Source organism: Nilaparvata lugens, chromosome 5 (assembly GCF_014356525.2).
Source record: "Nilaparvata lugens isolate BPH chromosome 5, ASM1435652v1, whole genome shotgun sequence".
NCBI lineage: Eukaryota > Metazoa > Arthropoda > Insecta > Hemiptera > Delphacidae > Nilaparvata > Nilaparvata lugens.
The window spans coordinates 7,460,005-7,475,407 of NC_052508.1; the positions used below are offsets into that span (position 1 = coordinate 7,460,005).

Sequence of the window (15,403 nt, forward strand, 5' to 3'; positions counted from 1 at the left end):
AACTGTGGCCAGTGCTACCTGCATAGTTGTTGTTTTAAGATAGCTGACAATATACACTTCATTGCTCAAGTCTTCTTCAACGTGGAATCTAGTTTAGCATAACCACTATCAGTTACTATAGTATAACTATTCTATCATCACTATTCTACAATCCATGAGGATGTTGCTCTTGAGCGAGTTCTCCAACCCAGGGGGTCACTATATTGAGGTCCACGTTATAATGGCAGTCTTTGATAAGCAATGGTATTGCTTTCCATGTCTTTCATTCAACAACGCGGATAGCGCTATCTCTTTCTAGCTTTCCTCTGTTACCAGATCGACTTTTAAGAATGTAGAATTAATCATTAATCAACAAAGTATTTCATCCTAATTATGAAAATTCATTATTAAATTATTGAAAAATATAATTCATTGCTTATTAAAATATAGTTGATTATTTCAAACGAGAATGAACAGTTAATACTACTTTAATTAACATGTATCAGCTACCGTCTATAGAAGGCATTGACAAGACAAAGGTTCGGCATCGTTGTTCTCCTATCTTTCTCCACTGACATTATAACGTGGACCTCATCCTATCAGATCTATTATATAAAACAGAAATGGCACTCACACTGACTGACTCACTCATTCACTACATTCACTCGCAGAACTAAAAATCTACCGGACCAAAAACGTTCAAATTTGTTAGGTTCAGTTGGCGCACTAAGAAATCTTTTGGCAATATTTTAATTCTAAGGGTGGTTTTAAAGGGTTTAAAGTTCGTCCTTTAAGCATGTATATTCTTCTTATACTCTTAATTATAATTGAAAAATTTCCATACCATATGTTAATATAGAACTATAGTCTAGAGAGAGTACCTCTTCGAAACAGTTGTTAACTGGTGACTAAATTAATAATTTTGTCAGGTTGGCATTAAGTTGAGTTGACTTTTTTAGGTTGGCACCAAGTTGAAGATTGAAATGCATTTATTGCGGAAAAATTGATTGGGCACTGCTACTTCAATCCTGGGAGTATTATATTACCAGCATTTCGGCTCGCTTCACTCGCCATATCCGTTTAGCCAGACGTTTAGTCTGGACCCCCGACTGGATCGTCCTAACATATGATAAAAATGCTGAAATGAAAAACGCAGGCGATCGAAGCGAGCCTGTTGATCTCATTCTTGGACGATCCAGTCGGGGTCCAGGGGCGGAGCCCCCTTGCTAGACGGATATGGCGAGCGAAGCGAGCCTGACGGCTAGTGAAATATAATTGATTATTTTAAAATGAGAATGAACAGTTAATATGACATCAATAACCTGTATCAGCTACCGTCTATAAAAGCTTGGCAAATCAAAGTTCGTCATCGTGTTCTCCTATCTTTCTCCACAGTCATTATAACATGGACCTCATTATATCAGATTAATATATGACTTCAACAGATTATGTGTTTCAAGCTCCGTTTATTCTGGTAGAATTCATAGGTCGGCAAAATAAGATGCAGGCTTTTTTACAAATACAACAATTTTTGGACGTAAATTGTTTGTCATCCTTTTAAACTCAGTGAGATTTAAACAGATGATGTTTCTCAAGCAATATTTAAAAATCGGGGCACCGAGCTTCGCTCGTTATTTATTTATTGATAAACAGAACACAATTCTTCAAAATGAATTGGAAGGACAACAGGCACAGCCCAAAACTGTTTCTTCCCGATTTTGATTTATACACTATAATGGTCCAAAATGGGTTATGTTTCAAACACTTCAATTTAGGTCCAATTTTCAGTTAAAATTTAAAAACAGGAAAGTTCTAATTTAGATTGTTCACAAACCCATTTGAATAACAAAATACAACTCACTAATCAACTCAAAACTGTAAAACATGATTAACTTAGATATTTATTGCTTTTTTTTCATTTAGAATGATAAACCATGTCATGTCAACAATCAGATTATTTTGATAGAGTCTATTAAGATTACTAATAATATTTCTCGCGAGAACGGTAAGCTGTTTGAATGATTACACAGCTAATCTCCCACACAGCACACGCATCTCCTGTTATCGACAACGACGAAATCTGTTCTTCCAAGGATGAATTATCCTTTTAATGTCCTTCAGCGAGTTTTTCCAGGAATGAGACCTAGTGCAATCGAGTCTATTTATATCATAACCAACTTAGCTCTGAATTTCGTGAGAATCGTTAGAGCCGTTTTCGAGATCCGGTGAAATACAAACATATACATCTAAACATCCGAACATCTGAACATAAAACAGAAATTGCTCATTTAATAGTATAGGATCTGACAGAGAACCTTCAAAAATTGATTCTACCAATCTTACTGTTCACTTTTCTACAATTATTATTCATAAGGATGTACTGAGTAAACACTCTGAGAGCACTCTAGCACCAAAACGATCTCGTTTGCGCAAGTAATTAGAGCGCCGTAGAGCAAATCAAATTGAGCAATTCAAACGCTGAACGCTGACCAGGTATATGGTCAAATAGAGGCTACTCACACTCAGGCTAACCGCACCTAATCTAATCAGCAAAAACGTTCAAATTTGTTAGGTTCAGTTGGCGCACTAAGAATCTTTTGGCAATATTTTTAACTCTAAGGTTGTTTTTAAGGTTTAAAGTTCGTATTTTAGCATGTATATTCTTCTTATACTCTTAATTATAATTGAAAAATTTCCATACCATATGTTATATAGAACTATAGTCTAGAGAGAGTACCTCTTCGAAACAGTTGTTAACTGGTGACTAAATTAATAATTTTGTCAGGTTGGCATTAAGTTGAGTTGACTTTTTTAGGTTGGCACCAAGTTGAAGATTGAAATGCATTTATTGCGGAAAAATTGATTGGGCACTGCTACTTCAATCCTGGGAGTATTATATTACCAGCATTTCGGCTCGCTTCACTCGCCATATCCGTTTAGCCAGACGTTTAGTCTGGACCCCCGACTGGATCGTCCTAACATATGATAAAAATGCTGAAATGAAAAACGCAGGCGATCGAAGCGAGCCTGTTGATCTCATTCTTGGACGATCCAGTCGTGGGTCCAGGGGGCGGAGCCCCCTTGCTAGACGGATATGGCGAGCGAAGCGAGCCTGACGGCTAGTGAAATATAATTGATTATTTTAAAATGAGAATGAACAGTTAATATGACATCAATAAACCTGTATCAGCTACCGTCTATAGAAAGCATTGGCAAATCAAAGGTTCGTCATCGTTGTTCTCCTATCTTTCTCCACAGTCATTATAACATGGACCTCATTATATCAGATTAAATATATGACTTCAGACAGATTATGTGTTTCAAGCTCCGTTATTCTGGTAGAATTCATAAGGTCGGCAAAATAAGATGCAGGCTTTTTTACAAATACAACAATTTTTGGACGTGAAATTGTTTGTCATCCTTTTAAACTCAGTGAGATTTAAACAGATGATGTTTCTCAAGCAATATTTAAAAATCGGGGCACCGAGCTTCGCTCGTTATTTATTTATTGATAAACAGAACACAATTCTTCAAAATGAATTGGGAAGGACAAACAGGCACAGCCCAAAACTGTTTCTTCCCCGAATTTTGATTTATACACTATAAATGGTCCAAAAAATGGGTTATGTTTCAAACACTTCAATTTAGGTCCAATTTTCAGTTAAAATATTTAAAAACAGGAAAGTTCTAATTTAGATTGTTCACAAACCCATTTGAATAACAAAATAACACTCACTAATCACACTCAAAACTGTAAAACAATGATTAACTTAGAATATTATGATATGCTTTCATTTAGAATGATAAACCATGTCATGTCAACAAATCAGATTATTTTGATAGAGTCTATTAAGATTACTAGATAATATTTCTCGCGAGATACGGTAAGCTGTTTGAATGATTACACAGCTAATCTCCCACACAGGCACACGCATCTCCTGTTATCGACAAACGACGAAATCTGTTCTTCCAAGGATGAATTATCCTTTTAATGTCCTTCAGCGAGTTTTTCCAGGAATGAGACCTAGTGCAATCGAGTCTATTTATATCATAAACCAACTTAGCTCTGAATTTCGTGAGAATCGTTAGAGCCGTTTTCGAGATCCGGTGAAATACAAACATATATACATCTAAACATCCGAACATCTGAACATATAAACAGAAATTGCTCATTTAATAGTATAGGATCTGACAGAGAACCTTCAAAAAATTGATTCTACCAATCTTACTGTTCACTTTTCTACAATTATTATTCATAAGGATGTACTGAGTAAACACTCTGAGAGCACTCTAGCAACCAAAACGATCTCGTTTGCGCAAGTAATTAGAGCGCCGTAGAGCAAATCAAATTGAGCAATTCAAACGCTGAACGCTGACCAGGTATGTGGTCAAATAGAGGCTACTCAAACTCAGGCTAACCGCACCTAATCTAATCAGCAAACACAATTTAAACTTTCGTTCAAGCCACACTCGTTCAACTTTTGAGCAACCTGCTCAATGGTGTCCCAATGGGAATAAGTGGGGCATGCAACTTTTATTCCTTAGGACTCGTTTAACTTTTGAGCAGTTCCTTGAAATTCGTTCAACTTTTGAGCAGCATGTTGAATGGTGTCCCAATGGAAGTGAGTAGAGCATGCAACTTATACCTTAGGATTGTTCAACGTTTGAGTAACATTTTCAATGGGGTCCCAGTATGTAGGGCATGCAACTTATCTCTTAGAAGCCGTTCAACATTTGCACCATATACTTTGAAGTGAGATAAGCGAACAGCGTTGCCAAATCTCTGCCTTGCCATTGCCTTCTATTGAATGTAGCTGATACGATATATCTGATAACTTACCATTCATTCTTGTTTAAAATAATTGAAAATATTTATCCGTCAAGAAATGTAATCTTCGTTGATTAAATAATGGATTCTTATAATCGAGATAATATAATAAAATGGCGAAAATGTTGTTGAAAACAGGGATTTTGCGATTTTCTCGAAAATGGCTCCAACGATTTTGATCAAATTCATACCAAGAAAAGTCATTGATAAGCTCTATTAACTGCCACAAGTCTCATATCTGTAAAAATTTCAGGAGCACTGCACCATCTATGCAAAGTTTGGTTTTAGATTCCCAATTATCAGGCTTCAGATACAATTCAAACAGAAAAATTCAAGTGGAAAAGATTAAGCATGAAAATCTCTACAATTAAAGTTCAGTAAAATTTTCACCTAAAATTGGAAATAAGCTCGATATTCGAGAAAATAAGATTATTCAATTGCAAACTGTTGGCAACTGTTGATTCTATTAAATCATTCACTATGAAGAGATAGCAGACCTCGTGTGTCTCCAGCGTTACAGTCCTGTCACCAGCTGGCTTAGATCTTTGAATAGTAGACTTGAGATGCGCGAGAACACTAGCGTCAGGTGATCAATTTCCATAACGGAAGGAATGTTGTGTGAGTGATTTTTTACTTTCCTTGCCCTATTACCATAGGTAAGGAAAATATTGCTTTCCGAAAAAAATTAAGGTACCCCAATTCTAAATTTCTATACGTTTCAAGGTCCCCTGAGTACGAAAAAGTGGTTTTTGGTATTGGTCTGTATGTGTGTGTGTGTGTGTGTGTGTGTGTGGTGTGTGTGTGTGTGGTGTGTGTGTGTGTGTGTGGTGTGTGTGTGTGTGTGTGTGTGTGTGTGTGTGTGTGTATGAGTGTATGTGCGTCTGTGTACACGATATCTCATCTCCCAATTAACGTAATGACTTGAAAATCGGAACTTAAGGTCCTTACACTATAAGGATCCGACACGAACATTTTCGATGAAATGCAATTCAAGATGGCGGCTAAAATGGCATATATGTTGTCAAAAACAGGGTTTTTCGCGATTTTCTCGAAAATGGCTCCAATGATTTTGATCAAATTCATACCAAAATAGTCATTGTTAAGCTCTATCAACTCCTCAAGACCCATATCTGTAAAAAATTCAGGACCTCCGCACCATCTATGCAAAGTTTGATTTTAGATTCCCAATTATCAGGCTTCAGATACAATTTAAACAGAAAAAATCAAGTGGAAAAGATTGAGCATGAAAATCTCCACAATTAAAGCTCAGTAAAATTTTCACCTAAAATTGAAAATAAGCTCGAAATTCGAGAAAATAAGATTATTCAATTGCAAACTGTTGGCAACTGTTGATTCTATTAAATCATTCATCATGGAGAGATAGCAGACCTCGTGTGTCTCCAGCGTTACAGTCCTGTCACCAGCTGGCTTAGATCTTTGAATAGTAGACTTGAGATGGGCGAGAACACTAGCGTCAGGTGATCAATTTCCATAACGGCAAGGGAAGTTGTGTGAGTTGATTTTTTCCACACCAGATTTTTCCCTTAACGAAGTGAAACATTTCTAAATAATTCAAAACAGCTGAAACTTTACATTATTTCCTCTTTATTTCATATTGTGTTAAATTTTTTAGTTTTTCGAAATTAATTTATACGAGGACTGTGATTACCAAAGACCTTAAAGATGCATAGACTCACATGCAGCGCTAGTGTCGTACTTGGAATTGAAATCCGCCATTGAGGGAGCAACCCATAAGATTATTACATATCAATGCCACCAATGCCTTTGTGATCTATAGTATTCAAAATAAATCTATATATATAAAAGCGAAATGGCACTCACTCACTGACTGACTCACTCACTCACTCACTCACTCACTCACTCACTCACTCGCATAACTAAAATCTACCGGACCAAAACGTTCAAATTTGGTAGGTATGTTCAGTTGGCCCTTTAGAGGCGCACTAAGAAATCTTTGGCAATATTTTAACTCTAAGGGTTTTTTTAAGGTTTAAAGTTCGTATTTTAGCATGTATATTCTTTTTCTCCCATCTCTTAATTATAATTGAATTTTCATATCATATGTTACTATAGAACTATAATCTGGATAGAGTACCTCTTCGAACAGTTGTTAACTGGCAACTAAATTAATAATTTTGTCAGCTTGGCATTAAGTTGAGTTGACTTTGTTAGGTTGGCACCAAGTTGAAGATTTGAATGCATTTATCGCGGAAAAATTGATTGGGCACTGCTACTTCAATCCTGGGAATATTATATTACTAGCCGTCAGGCTCGCTTCGCTCGCCATATCCGTTTAGCCAGACGTTTAGTCTGGACCCCCGACTGGATTGTCCTAACATATGATAAAAATGCTCAAATGGAAAATGCAGGCGAGCGAAGCGAGACGGATATGGCGAGCGAAGCGATCCTGACGGCTAGTAACATATAATATCTCGTGCTAAAATACCCAAATTGCGGCCTTCAATTTCAAGTAAGAGCTATCATTGGGAAGGCATAGGTATTGTGGGTCTATATCTCTTTAAGGTCTTTGGTGATTACACCCCGTTTCGGAAAGCCAATTTTCTGACTCCAGCTGTTTAAAGTCTAGAACTTAGCTGAATCCCGAGCTCGGGAACCGGCCCTAAGTGTACATGTACTGTATTTGAAGTGTTCCTTGTACTTCGTACTTTGTATTCACAGCTGTAATACAGCAAACAGCAAGTTCCAAGTCGTACACTTGCGGATATGGTTCATAACCTCCTGCTTTAAACTTAATAGCGTGACAGGGCACAGCAAGACATCACGCAACTTTGTTCGAATCATTATTCTGATGTAATTTGAGTTGAAAATGGCGAATTAACACTTGCTAATAACTCAGGAATTAACTTGCATGTGTCTGGAAAACCATTATTTACAAACAACTTGAAACTAGTCGACTTTGATTAATGTTACTGCATCATTTAACGTGATCCAGGGTTGAGGATCATGATACTGAATTGCTTTACAAGGGAAATATTAATTTCTTACATAGATTTTGTTGTGACTCAATTGCTCTTGGCCAGAGATGTATTTTATTTATAATTGAGGAAAGAGTTGGCTTATACACGTATGGGATAGGAAATTCACGAATGACGCATCATCACGTCTCAACTACTCAACTGATTAACTTTAAATTTGACATAAAGATTCTTCACCTACCGAGAATGGTTATAGGTCTATTTCAAATTCTTCAAAACTCCAGTAGGTCAAGTTTTCAGTTTGTCCAGTTTTTAATTGGGCCCCTGCAGAGCTCAGGTTACCTGCTAAACTATAATGAAGAATAGAACTGGCTTATTCACGTACGGGATAGGAAATTCACGAATGACGCATCATCACGTCTCAACTACTCAACTGATTAACTTGAGATTTCGCATCAAAGATTCTCAATTCACCGGGGAAACATATAGGCCTATTTTAAATTAACCAAGTTTTCAGTAGGTCAAGTTTCCAGTTTGTCAAGTTTTTAATTAGACCCTTGTATAGCACGGGCTACTTGATAGCAGCATTATAAAGTGGCTATTTATGTTTCAAATGTATATAGAATGTTGACTTTGTCTTCTGCTTCGTAGCTTGATAACTGCGGAATGTTAATTATTGATTTATTGTATGTTGTTACCTCTAAATAGTATCTTACGTCACAAAGACGGTAAGGGGTCTTTTGCAGACGAGAATAATGTTTCTAGTCGAGGCGTTAGCCGAGACCGAGACTAGAATTTCATTCGAGCACTCAAAAAGACATTCACGTCCAAGTAGCATACACTATTTTTGTCATAATAATCCAATTGAGAAATAGAAAACATCACCTGTTTGTGCTGAACTTACTACATGCATTCTATAAACATAGCCTAGTTTACAAATTATGAATCAGGAATTTTGTGGAAGTTGATAAAACTTCCACCTGGAGCGCTGAAGGTGTTTTTTGTAGCAGTTTTGCTGTTCCTATTTCGGAACTAGGAAACATAATCGACTGTAAAGAAAACATTGTTTCATTACAGTAGAGTATGCTGTAATGAGAATCCTATATTTTATTTGTTCTGCAAATACTGTTTACCGGCTTGATTCCATGCATTGAAAACAGCTGAGATTGAATGACTATGACAAAGAATACTTCAGTAGAATTTCCAAAGAATAATCCATGAATGACAAAGAATACTCCAAAGGATTTCCAATATGTATATTGCATGAGCTCAAAATAGGATTCAAATAATAGTATTTTGAAGTTTTTTACATCCTCTGCAAGTCTCACTATTTTGAGCAAGAAATCGGCAAGAAGGTTCATCCAATCTTTTTTTTCCCACTAAAAACAGAAAAGTTCCCAGATTTGAGCACATTCATTGAGTTGGATAACGATTATTACTTCTGCTTTCTAAGAACTTCAGGCAAAGCAAAGAAACAGAGCTTTGTGTTAATAGCTACTAATAACAATTAACACAGTTTTTGCTCCGTTGAAGCTCCAATGAGAAGAATCTTGAGATAAAGTGGATGGAAAAATGAGGAAGAGGAGGAGAAAAGAGTCTGTGGAGGAAAAGGAGAAGGAGTAAGAGGAGTAAGAGAAGGAAAAGGAGGAGCAGGACTGGAAGGGGAATGAGTGAAGGAGGAGGAGAAAGAAAGAAAATAAGGGAGAAGAGCCGATAGGGGAGGAGGAAATGAAGTAATGGTAATGAGAGGAGGATAATATGTAGAATAAGAAAAGAACGAGAAGAAGAGCATGAGGAGAAATGTGATGAGATGAGAAGGCTTCCAGGCAAAGGTGGAAAATAAAGAAGATGGAAGTGAAGAAAGATGACGAGACTGGGAAAGAGAAGAAGAAGGTGAGGAAAAGGAGGAAGAAGATGAAGAAGAAGAAGAAGAAGAAGAAGAAGAAGAAGAAGAAGAAGAAGAAGAAGAAGAAGAAGAAGAAGAAGAAGAAGAAGAAGAGAAGAGAGAAGAAGAAGAGAGAAGAACAAGAAACAGAAGGAGAAGGAGAGGAAGAAGACGAAGAAGAAGAGAAGAGAAGAAAAAGAAGAAGAAGAAGAAAAAGAAGAAGAAGAAGAAGAAGAAGAAGAAGAAGAAGAAGAAGAAGAAGAAGAAGACGTCGACGATGAAGGAGATGACGACGACGATGAAGGAGAAGAAGAAGATGACGATGAAGGAGAGGAAGAAAAGTATGGCAATATGGATTTGAAAAGAGAGGGAAAAGGGAGGAGTGCAAAAAGAGAAAAATAAGTGAGAACAGGGGAAAAGGAAATATAATTCGATACGGAAAATGAGAATATTCTCATAATATTATAATGAGAAGATTCGAAATAGGTAAAAGAATACGAAGGATTAGAAAGAAAATAAAAAGAAAATGATTGGAAGAACTAAAATGGTGGAAATAGGAGGAGAGTGCAAAGGTTGAAAGAGAAACAGAAAATAATTGAAAGAGAATGGGAGAGGAGATACAGAAGAAAAGGAGAGAAAAGGTTGAAGAAAGATATGAAGAATAATAAAAGTAGAAAACTGGAGAAGTCGATCAAGAAACAAAAGATAATTAGAAAGGAATGCAGTGGATGATATAGAAGAAAAGGGTAGAAATGGAGTGAAAAGTAGACCGGTCTAAACAAAGAAGAAAGAAAAATTATGAAGCAATAATCTCAACAAGAACAAGCAATACACTGTTTTATTTCTCTGATTTTCCTCCTCTTTTTTCATGATTTCAAGAGGGGATTGAAGTGAAAATCTGTGCTCATTAGAGGAATTTCAGACGAATATTGTTGTCTCCCCCGGTGGGGGGGGGGGAAGTACTCCTCTAAAACAAGGAGAGAACTTTTTGCCCAACATGGAAATATTCAAGTGGAAGAATAATTTCGTGCTTTTTTCTATTGTTGTATCTGTTGTTGTAGAGTTCCCAGATCATCATTATTTCACTGAAACAAGGCCAGATAATTCTCAGTATTATGTTTCTTATTAGTCATGCAAATTAAATGGACTTTTCCTCTGCTGAAAACTGTGGTACAGTGGGATACTTTTAATAAAACTTCCTTGTTTAGCGGTTTTATTTTTCATTCGGTATAATTAATTTTCATAGGGCTCCACCAAAGACAAGAGTAGTTTCCTATGCAAATGTTTGATTTTGAATACAAGATGCTCAATTTTAGTCTTGTGAACATGTTTTTTACTTTCTTGCCCTATTACCATACGTAAGGAAAGTATTGCTTTCCGAAAAAAATTGAGGTACCCCAATTTCCAAATTTCTATACCAAAAAAGTGGTTTTTGGGTATTGGTCTGTATGTGTGTGTGTGTGTGTATGAGTATGAGTGTATGTGTGTTGGGTTGTGTGTGTGGTGTGTGTGTGTGTGTGTGTGTGTGTGTGTGTGTGTGTGTATGAGTGTATGTGCGTCTGTGTACACGATATCTCATCTCCTAATCAACGGAATGACTTGAAATTTGAAACTCAAGGTCCTTACACTATAAGGATGCGACACGAACAATTTCGATCAAATGTAATTCAAGATGGCGGCTAAAATGGCAGAAATGTTGTCAAAAACAGGGTTTTTCGCGATTTTCACAAAAACGGCTCCATCGATTTTGATCAAATTTATACCTAAAATAGTCATTAATAAGCTCTATCAATTGCCACAAGTCCCATACCTGTAAAAATTTCAGGAACTTCGCCCCATCTATGCAAAGTTTGATTCTAGAATCTCAATTATCAGGCTTCAGATACACTTCAAACAAAACATTTCTTGCGAAAATGATTGAACATGAAAATCTCTACAATTAATGTTAAGTATCATTTTCACCTAAAATTGAAAATAAGCTCGAAATTCGAGAAATTGTGATTATATCAATTATTGCAAACTATTGGGAACACTGTTGATTCTATTACTGTAAATCATTCACTATGAAGCGATAGCAGATATCGTGTGTCTCCAGCGTTATTGTCCTGTCACCAGCTGGCTCAGATCTTTGAATAGTAGACTTGCTCGGGAACACTAACGTCAGGCCGTCAGGTGATCAATTTTCATAACGGCAAGGAAAGTTATGTGAGTGCGCCACACCAGATTTTTTTAATAAATCGTTATTTGTAAACACGTTATTCACACAAGATGGAAATATCCTTGTGGAAGAATAATTTCGTGCATTTTTTTATTGTTGTATCTGTTGTTGTAGTGTGTAGTTCCCAGATCATAATTATTTCACTGAGACAGTTTTTGCATCTTTATGCAGATGGAAATTACTGAGATATTGCATTATTGAAATGCTAATGAATTGATACCAATTATTATTTAACTAAAATCCCAATTAAATTATGTAAATAACCTTGAAGACTTCTACTACTGCAAATATTGACAAGAGGGTAAGCAGCTAGATGGAAATTCAATGTTGAATTGTAATATAGAGCTCATCGAGTTTGCATCTAGCTGTTTACCCTGTTGTCAATATTTGCAGTAGCAGAAGTCTTCGAGGTGAATTACAACATTTATGGGATTTTTGTTCAATGAATTAGAATGTAACTTGTTCACCACAAACCTGTAATAGATTGAATTTATGGTGAAAAACGCATTATACTCAAATAATAGAGAACAATTATTATAAAAAATCAAAGATTTTAAAAGATTCTCTTGTAGTTTTAGCCTTTTATATTGTGAATTTCCTCCACGTTTCTTATACCACATATTTTTTAGCTATTTATTTATTTATACATTGATATATAGGTTACAATATCATTCTCAATTATGACTAATTGGGAAAGAAACAACAGACTTAAAGCCTAGAACTGTTCCTTTCCCAAATTCAGATATTGTCCAAAAATAGGTTTTGTGTTTACACTTCATAATTTTTGTTCAATTTTGTGAGTCATTTGTTTAGAAATACTTTTCCAACCAGAGACAAACAAATATCCGGGAAGTATTTAGTTTCTCTTTAGTCTCACAGACTTTTCCTCTCATATTCAATCATTAATAATTCTATAAGGTCCACATTAGAATGCCAGTTTTTCAACAATGGTGTTGCTATCCTTGTCTATCATTTGACAAAGCAGATGGCGCTATCCTTTTCTAGCTCCACAATGTTGCCAGATCATTTTTCAACAATGTAGGTACCTTATTAAAAAGATATTTATTCCTAAACATGAAATCAATAAGACCGAATTCGAGAAATTGTGATTATATCAATTATTGCAAACTATTGGCAACACTGTTGATTATATTACTGTAAATCATTCACTATGAAGCGATAGCAGAATATCGTGTGTCTCCAGCGTTATGTCATGTCACCAGCTGGCTCAGATCTTTGAATAGTAGACTTGCTCGGGAACACTAACGTCAGGCCGTCAGGTGATCAATTTTCATAACGGCAAGGAAAGTTATGGTGAGTGCGCCCACACAGATTATTTTTAAATAATCGTTATTTTGTAACACGTTATTCACACAAGATGGCAATATTCAAGTGGAAGAATAATTTCGTGCATTTTTTTATTGTTGTATCTGTTGTTGTAGAGTTCCCAGATCATCATTATTTCACTGAAACAATTTTTGCATCTTATGCAGATGGAAATTACTGAGATATTGCATATTGAAATGCTATGAATTGATACCAATTATTATTTAACTAAAATCCAATTAAAATGTAAAAATAACCTTGAAGACTTCTGCTACAGCAATATTGACATTAGGATGAACAGTTGGATGAAAATTCTATTTTTCGAGCGAAGGTTTGGCATTTCTCTTAATGTTTAAATGTTTGAATGTTTTAGTGTTTAAATGTTTATATGTTGCGCAGTTAAGGCGAAACGGGGTGATAGATTTTCATGAAATTGACAGATTGTTCCTTGTTTTTTAATTGCGCGTTGACGTATATACAAGGGTTTTTTGAAATTTTGCATTCAAGGATAATATAAAAGAAAAAAGGAGCCTCCTTCATACGCCAAATAGAGTAAAATCAGACTATAGAATTATTCATCATAAATCAGCTGACAAGTGATTACACAGATGTGTGGAGAAGCCAGTCTATTGCTGTATTTCCATAAGGTCTATAGTTTAATCAGGTACTTGTGGATGAGAATACTGCGTGAGGTCTACTGTTCACAGAACTACTAGTTGAATAGTAATAAAGAGCTCATCGAATTTTCATCTAGCTTGTTTACCCTGTTGTCAATATTTGCAGTAGCAGAAGTCTTCGGGGTGATTTACAGCATTTTATTGGGATTTTTGTTCAATGATAATTAGCATGTAACTTGTTTACCACAAACCTGTAATATTGAATGAAAAAAACTAAGAAATTGTCAAAAAACCACTGATTTATTGATAATTAGAAAGACCGGTTTCGGTTATTACACCATTGTCAATCTCTGATCAACAGAACCCCGATCAGTTTATCAGTGATTGACAATGGTGTAATAACCGAAACCGGTCTTTCTAATTATCAATAAATCAGTGGTTTTTTGACAATTTCTTAGTCTTTTCCATTCAATATGAATAATTACCACAATATCAACTTCTCAACTACACAAAAAACCTGTAATAGATTGAATTTATGGTGAAAAACGCATTATACTCGAATAATAGAGAACAATTATTATAAAAAAATCAAGGATTTTAAAAGATTCTCTTGTAGTTTTAGCCTTTTATATTGTGAATGTCCTCCACGTTTCTTATATCACATATTTTTAGCTAGTTATTTATTTATACATTGATATATAGGTTACAATATCATTCTCAATTATGACTAATTGGGAAAGAAACAACAGGCTTAAAGCCCAGAACTGTTCCTTTCCCAAATTCAGATATTGTCCAAAAGAATAATCCGTAATGCAGTTGAGAGGTTATGTTTATCTTGATGTGTTGGTTATTATCATGAAAGTTAATTCTATCTAAAAGGTTAGAATAAAAAATCTTGTTTTATTGTAAGATAATTTTCTCTCATTCAGGTTTTACGTTTAAACTATCAGAATGGAATATTCCTCTTTTATCTTCTCTTCAAATTCTATCTATTGAAATTTAAAATGCATCACATTTAACCCAGTCTTATTTGTATTTCTTTGCATTTCAAGAAATTATTAATTCTCCTTGAAGTTATCTTATATTATTATGAATATAAATATGAATTTGGCCTCACACCCATGAAAAAAATGGGAATTCAATATAAATTTTTCCCTGAGTTTGGCTTACTCATGTAAATTTGGGCTAAACCACACGAGGAGTTTTCCCAGTCGGCGCGGCAGGACAGGGAGTCTCCGATTGGCTGGACAGGAAGCTCTGTCTTTTTGTGCCTACTGATAAAAAACTATTATTTGAAGAAAATCCAAAGTTGAGATTGGCTATAATTGGAGTAAAGTAGTTTAATTATAATAATTTATCGATTAGCATTTGAATAAATGCGATTTCTCATTAATTTTCATCTGGGAAAACTCCCAATTCTCAAATGTTCTTGTACGGTATATTGATTATTTTTTCTGTATAATAAGTCTCACTCATGAGGAATTGATGAAAATATTACAGAAATTTGTTGAAAAGCACATTATATTTTTGTCACATCCACATTTATTAGACTATTACACAGGATTGCAGTTTCGTGTTGATTAAATGTGAAGT

At 35.3% G+C, this 15,403-nt stretch overlaps 1 protein-coding gene across 1 annotated transcript in view; it reads left to right on the plus strand.

Moving 5' to 3' along the window:
* Positions 1 to 15,403, plus strand: part of LOC111055953 (CUGBP Elav-like family member 1) — a gene marked incomplete in the record, with an annotated part of 852,529 nt that overhangs the window by 551,361 nt on the left and 285,765 nt on the right.